Raw genomic sequence first — 7,419 nt, 5'->3', positions numbered from 1 at the left:
GGAATCAGAGGCCCTGGGAGTGAAGTTGCAGGCTGTTGTGAGCCGCCATGTGGATGCTGGGAACCAACTCCTCTGCAACAGCAGTAAGTGCTCTTAACTGCTGAGCCATCTCTCCAGGCCTAAGATTGTTTTGTCTTATTTATTTTGAGACAAGGGCTCATGTGGTCCAAGTCTGCCTCTCACTAGTTATTATAGTTGAGAATGACTTTGAAATCCTGATCCTCCTGCCACCTCCACCCAAGTGCTCAGATTACAGGCCCACAGCACCTTGCCAGGCTTCTTACGGTAGGTTCTTGCTGCTGCCACCACAAATGCCCACAAGCTGTGGCTTAAGACCTCACAATGCCTTATCTAACAACCCGAGGTCCAAGGTCTGGAGTGGCTAACTCAAGACATCAACAGAGCTGTGTCTCTCCTAGGGGGCTCTAGGAAGAATCTGTTCTGGCCTATCTGAACTTCAGTCTGTGGCTTCTCCTGGCCCCAGGCTACAAGGTGTGCTGGCATTGGCCAACAGCAACATGCCCTCTGACCCTGGCTCTTCTCTCTCCCTCCTTAATGAGTTTGTGATGAAAAGGGTCAGTGGATAATCTGGGATAAGCTTCAGAGCCTTAATCACAGCCGCCAAGTCCCTTTTGCCTTATAAGGGAACGCATTTCACAGCTTTCTGCAATTAAGATAGGCACATCTCTGGGAAGTCCACAAGCTGCTTAAAAGAGAAATTCTAGTGGAGTTGAGTGTTCTGGGCCTTAACTATAATCCTTTTCATCTGTGCAGGGTTTAGAAGCCTTCCATATGACACTTTTTTTCCCTCCTTGAATTGATCCTGGGAAATCAATGAGGTAAGTACTGAGCCTACACTGTAAAAGAGGGAACAGTACACAGGGGTGGCCCTGGGCCTGGCCACACAGCTACAGAGAGACCCAGGTTTGGAGCTCTTATTGTTTTGTCTCCTTAAATATTTACTCATTTATTTTGAAGCAGGGTCTCAGTGTGTATGTATGTCAGGCGGGCCTGGAACTCACAGAAATTCTCCTGCCTCCACCCCACCCCCAAGCACTGGGGTTAAAGGTATATGGCACCATGCCTGGCTAATATTTTGTTTCTAAAAGATAATACACTTTATAAATTTCATGTAGTTGTGGTGTGTGTAAGCGCACACACACCAGGATCGCTGAGGGCAGTCTGCGGTGGTCAGGGATTTCCTTCCACCACATGGAGTCCAGGGAAGGGACTCAGACCCTCAGCCATGGCGCGCTAGCACCGTGTGGTTGAGAATGATCATGTTAGGGCCACAGGTACAGCAACTTTGTGCAGCGTCAAGAATGGAAGCCAAGACTTCATGTATGCCAAGCAAGCACTCCACCAACCAAGTCTCACCCAGGCAAGCACTCTATCACCATGTGATATCCTATAGATCACTATGTGATATCCTATAGATCACCGTGTGATATCCTATAGATCACTGTGTGATATCCTATAGATCACTATGTGATATCCTATGAGGATTTCAGAAGTTTTGATTCAGTTCCTCCACCCACAGTTCCCAGCCATTTGCTTCCAGAACAATGTGCCCTTGGTGCATCGGGGTGTTTCCTCGGGTACCTGACAACCTTCAGGATAAAGCTCCCCAAAGTGAGCCTGTTTCTGTTCCCATGGCCTAGATGTGTCCTCAGCAGGCAGGCCTGAAACCAGGAGGGTGAGATGTGGGCAGAAAAGCTGTTGTTTTTGGATTTTTTTTTTTTTGTGTGTGTGTGTGTGTGTGTGTGTGTGTGTGTGTATACCCTTGGCCCAGAGCCCCAGAACTGGGTGTCCGTCCATCTGAGGCGTGTCCTCCACAGCAGCTGAGGCTGGGACCCTGCTTGCCTGGAGCACTCTTCTTCTTAGAAAAGCCTTAGTGAGAATCTCTCATAATCACTCCAGTGTGGTTTATGGTTTTGCCTTGGGTGCTACTACTGCATGGGAGGAGAGCTCTCCCGGCCCCACAGATGCTGGGGGAAGCTGCCACGGAACCTCCTGATGCCTCTCTGAGCACCTCTCCCCCACCCTACCCACCACGATGATGGTCTTTGTGTGCCTTCCCTGTTCCGGGAACTGGGTTACATTGGATCTGAGCAGGGCCCTGTTCCCTGGTGCATTTGCCTCAGTGGAAGGAGATGGGGCCCGTGGAAAGGCGTGTGACAAGGAATCAGAATTGATTTGTGGGGTGGGAGAGGCGGTGAGAGCGATTTTGTGGCAGACAATGTCTCCAGCTCTAAAGATGAGTTCAGACGGGCAGAAGTGAGATACAAGCACAGGCCTTGACCAGGGGGTCCATGAGCCTCACCCTCACTCACTCTAGGTGGCCCCCACAAAAGGACTGATTGTTAGGTCTTTCCAGCTCAAGAATGGAAGAAGCATTATGGCATGGTGGCACTCATCTGTAATCCCAGTCCTGAGGAGGCTAAGCCAGAGTCACCTGTGGTTGGAGGCCAGCCTGGACTACAAGGCAAGAGTCAACCTGAGCCACATAGCAAGATCTTGTCTAAAGGAATTAAATAGATAGATGATTGATAGATAGATAGATAGATAGATAGATGATAGATAGATAGATAGATAGATAGATAGATAGATAGATAGATAGATATAGAGAGATAGATGAGAGATAAACAAACAAATAAATAAAAAGAAAAGGTAAGAGAGGAGTTTGAGCCTGAGAGTAGTGATCAGTGTGTCATCTCCGAGGCCGAGTAAGTCCACTCTGGAAACGGTGTCCAGCTGTTTTCAGGGCTGAGCATACCATAAGGTTCCCACTAAGCAAGGGTCTAGTAAGGAGGCAGTGGCCTGATGTCAACTTTAACGAGGGTGGCAACCAGATGTGAGACCAGCTGTGGAGAGCGAGTGAGCTCTGTGTGTGGGTGGCCATATGGAGGGAGGCAGGAGGATAATCAGGGAGTGGGGCGAGCATCTGCAGAGACAGAAGTGGGGAGCCGGAGGGCAAGCCATCTGTGACAGGCTTGAGGTCAGGCTACCCCGGCTCAGGCTTTGGGAAGTGACTGTCCCCGGGCAACTAATGATGCTGTTGGGTGGATCCCTATCCAGGGAGGCTGTTTAGCCTTTGGAAAGAGCAGCTGACAAAATACTTTGCACTTGGCCGGGTAGAAATACATAGGGACATGAAGTAAGCCTTGACATCATCTGACAGCCCAGTCACCAGCTCCCCCTCCCTGGGCTGGAGGAATTTGCTCAGGGTTGGCACCTGGGCGGAGGCTGAAGGAGCCTCACCCGCTAAATGATGCTGCTGTGCCTTTAACTGGCACTTCCTCACTTCCCCTCTCTGGGCTTTGGCACCTGTCATGTCACTGCCCTGGGTGCCTGCCCCCCAATCCTGTCTGCTGCACTCTCACTGGTTAGTCCCCCTCCTCAAACTGTGTCCTCTACTGCTCATCTGCTCTCCTTCTCCAGTCCACATGACACCCCCCACCCCCCCCCCACCCCCCCACCCCCGTGATCATGTCTGCCCCTCTTCCCAGGATGTACAACCTGGTTGTTTGTGGGTTTGGTTTGGTTTTCGAGGCAGGGTTTCTTTGTGTAGCCCTGGCTGTCCTGGAACTCACTCTGTAGACCAGGCTGGCCTTGAACTCACAGAGATCCACCTGCCCCTGCCTCCCAAGTGCTGGGATTAAAGGCATGGGCTACACAGAGAAACTCTGTCTTGAAAAACCAAAGAAGAAAAAAGAAGAGGAGGAGGAGGAGGAGAAAAGAAGAAACATGATTAAAAGAATAAAACGTGCAGATGAATGGATAATCAAAACAATCAATGAAATGACTCTTAATGATGTTCTACTATACTCATAGATTGGTGTCTAGCTCAGTCATCATCAGAGAGGCTTTCTCAGGCAGCTGACGGGAGCAGGTGCAGAGACCCACAGGCAAACATTTGGAGGAGAGTGAACCCAGGTTGGAGGTCTCCACTGGGTCCTTTCCCTTGGAGCTCAGGGAACCAACCCCAAGGAAGGAGGGAGGATGGATTGTGGGAGCCAGAGGGATCAAGAACGTCAGAGAGCATGCCCACAGAACCAACTACACAGAGCTCATGGGGGCTCACAGAGACTGAAGCGGCAATCACAGAACCTAAACGGGTCTGTGCTAGGTCCTCTGCATATATGTTATGGTTGTTGGCTTGGAGTTGTAGTGGGTAGCTGTTCCAGCCTTGACCTTGAAACACTGCCCCTAGAGTGACAACAGGTAACTGCCACACCTGCCTATGACCTGCCCCTGGGGCGTGGCTGAGAGGGAGCCCCTTAAGACTTGATGTGGTACTTGCTTGGCCCCCTTCTGGATACCTCATGGTCCTGGAATCTGGATGGGAGACCAAGCCAGAGTTCTCTGCTGGATGGTACCTCATCTCTCCTGGATCCTGTAACCAACCCCTATTGGCTGTAAGTTATCTCAGAAATAAACCTCTCTTGATTACCAGATAAATTACGTGGAATTGCCTCTTTTTTAAAAAAAAAATTTTTAAAGGTTTATTTATTTATTATGTATACAGTGTTTTGTCTGTATGTATCCCTGCAGGTCAGAAGAGGGTACCAGATCTCATTATAGATGGTTGTGAGCCACCATGTGGTTGCTGGGAATTGAACTCAGGACCTCTGGAAGACCAGCCAGTGCTCTTAACCTCTGAGCCATCTCTCTAGACCCAGTCACATAATTTTTTCTCACTTTTTAAATTTATTTTTCTATTATCAGCTTGATACAGTATAAATTCTTATCCTAATTGTGAAATCTTTCATTGAGGCTTGCCCAGTAATTGAGTAAAACCAAAACTTATTATAAGCCACAGTCATCCTAGGGTCCCCCCCCCTATATAGTCTCCCTGGTTCTGTGGGTTGTAGTCTGATTGTTCTTTATTTTATATCTAGAATCCACTTATGAGTGAGTACATACCATGTTTGTCCTTCTGGGTTTGGGTTACCTCACTCAGGATGATTTTTTTCTAGTTCCATCCATTTGCCTGCAAATTTCATGCTGTCTTTGTTTTTCTCTGCTGAGTAGTACTCCATTGTGTATATGTACCACATTTTCTTAGTCCATTCTTCAGTTGATGAGCATCTAGGTTGTTTCCAGGTTCTGGCTATTACAAATAGTGCTGCTATGAACATAGTTGAGGAATTGCCTCTTGAAATACAGTTATATGGTGTTTTTGTAGGGCTCTTGACAGTGGCAGTGAGGGGGCGGGGTCTCTGACTCTTTTGCCTGCTCTTGGGATCCTTTTCTTCCTACTGGGTTGCTTTGCCAGACTTGATGTGAGCTTTTGTGCCTGGAATTATTGTACCTTGTTGTGCCATGTTCTGTTGATGTCCCTGGGAGGCCTGCTCTTTTCTGGGGGAGACAGGGTGGGGAATGGATCTAGGGGAACTGGGAGGAACTGGCTCTGGTGGGGAAACTGGGAGGAGTGGAGGGAATAAAATAAAATAAAAACTTTATTATTTACAAAATAAAAAAAGAATAAGATAATTCACAAAGTAAGTTCAGAATAAACCTAATAAACTTGAAAACTGTTTAATCTCAATAAAAGTAAGTGTGCAGATGAATGGATAATAAAAATGTGGTATCCAGTGGAACATGGTTCAGCCATGAAAAGGAAAAGAACTGCCTGCTAAACAAAGCAACAGCAGAGAGTATGAGATTCCATTGACACACAACATCCAGAATAGGCAAGCCATTTAGGCAGAAAGTAGTGTGTGGTTGCTAGAGTCTGGAAGAGAAGAAAACGTGTGGTGGGTGTGTGACTAGTGAATACAGGGTTTCCTTCTGGAGAGTGAACATATCTTAGAACCAGATGTAGCGCTCACCCAATGCAGTGACTGCACTAAATGCCACCAAACTGTGCAGGTTAAAATGGCAAATTTTATGTCACCCCTGTTTGGCCACATTAAAGAAAATCAAATGCACATTTCCAAGAAGAATTTTAATTTGATCAGATTCTCAAAAGGTTAAGAAGCCCTGGTCTGATCCAACACTTTCATGAGGTACAGAGGAAGGGAGACCCATGGAAGGTCTCTTGGGCTGGTGGCAGAGCCCAGCCACCTGCCCACTTGCCTGGCCATGCATCCTGCCTTCCTCTGTCCTTTGATCCCACTGAAGCCTCCCAGCCGGGCTACCCAGAAGCTGTTGGAACTCCACAGACTTAAAAGGCCTTCCAGAAGCTGGGTGAGGATTGGAGTTACAGGAATGTTTGTCTTTCCGTGGACCCCCAAGCATCTAGAGTGCAAGAGGAGGCATTTCTCACTTTCCCCCATATTGCGTACAGCTTCTGAAGTAACCTTGGGAGTGAACGGGCCTGTCTCTGTTTAAGAAAGAACTTGTGTGAGTTCCAGGACAGCCAAGGCTACACAGAGAAACCCTGTCTTGAACCCCCACCCCCAAAAGAGCTTGCTGTTTGCTTGGAAGGAGGGTACTTAGCTGACTGCCTCAGAGGACAGAGGACTGTTCTTTATCCAGATGCCATTGCTACCTTGACCTAGACATCGTAGATGTGCCACAGTGTGGGGTTCTCCTAGCTGACACATTCATGTTTTTTAAAGTTATACTTTATTCTTTTGAGATAGGATCACATTGTGCTGACTAGGCTGCCCTGGAACTCACTATATAGCCTCGGGTGGCCTCAAACTCAATATTCTCTTGCCTCCTCAGTGTTATTCCAGACACACACCACCAGTCCTGCTTAAGGTTTATTTTAATTGACGAGTGATCATTGCATGTGTTTATAGGGTCCATGTGATGTTTTGATGTCCTCCCCATCGTCTTTCACTAGCTTGACTGAAAATGCACACGAATCCCCCCCCAACACTGAGACCCACTCTCAGAAATTTCTCCCTTTCTTGCTGATTAACCATACAATATAGTTAGGAATGCAAAAACGCTCCCTTCCAGAGCACTCCCTTGTCCCAAGTTTAAAAAAGACATACCTGGAAAAGTGCTTGCCAGAGATGCTGACCACAGCAAAATCTGTACACCAGTCACTGTAACCAACCCGGACACCTTGGTTGGTTGTTTTGTTGTTGTTGTTGTTGTCACTTTTCTCTCTCTCCATTCTTTCGCTTTTAGGTTTTTTCTTTCTTTCTTTCTTTCTTTCTTTCTTTCTTTCTTTCTTTCTTTCTTTCTTTTTCTTTCTTTCTTTCTTTTTTGGTTTTGTTTTTGTTTTTGAGACAGGGTTTCTCTGTGTAGTTTTGGTGCCTGTCCTGGATCTCGCTCTGTAGACTAGGCTGGCCTCGAACTCACAGAGATCCTCCTGGCTCTGCCTCCTGAGTGCAGGGATCAAAGGTGTGCGCCACCAACTGCCTGGCTTTAGTTTTGGTTTTGGTTTTGTTTTCTTAACAGGATTTTATGTGGCCCAGGCAGGTCTAATGTCCACTATGAAGCTGAGGATGACCTTGG

Source organism: Peromyscus maniculatus, chromosome 8 (assembly GCF_049852395.1).
Source record: "Peromyscus maniculatus bairdii isolate BWxNUB_F1_BW_parent chromosome 8, HU_Pman_BW_mat_3.1, whole genome shotgun sequence".
In the NCBI taxonomy this organism is placed as follows: Eukaryota; Metazoa; Chordata; class Mammalia; order Rodentia; family Cricetidae; genus Peromyscus; species Peromyscus maniculatus.
The sequence above is the reverse complement of the archived record's forward strand: the minus strand, read 5'-3'. Positions refer to the sequence as shown.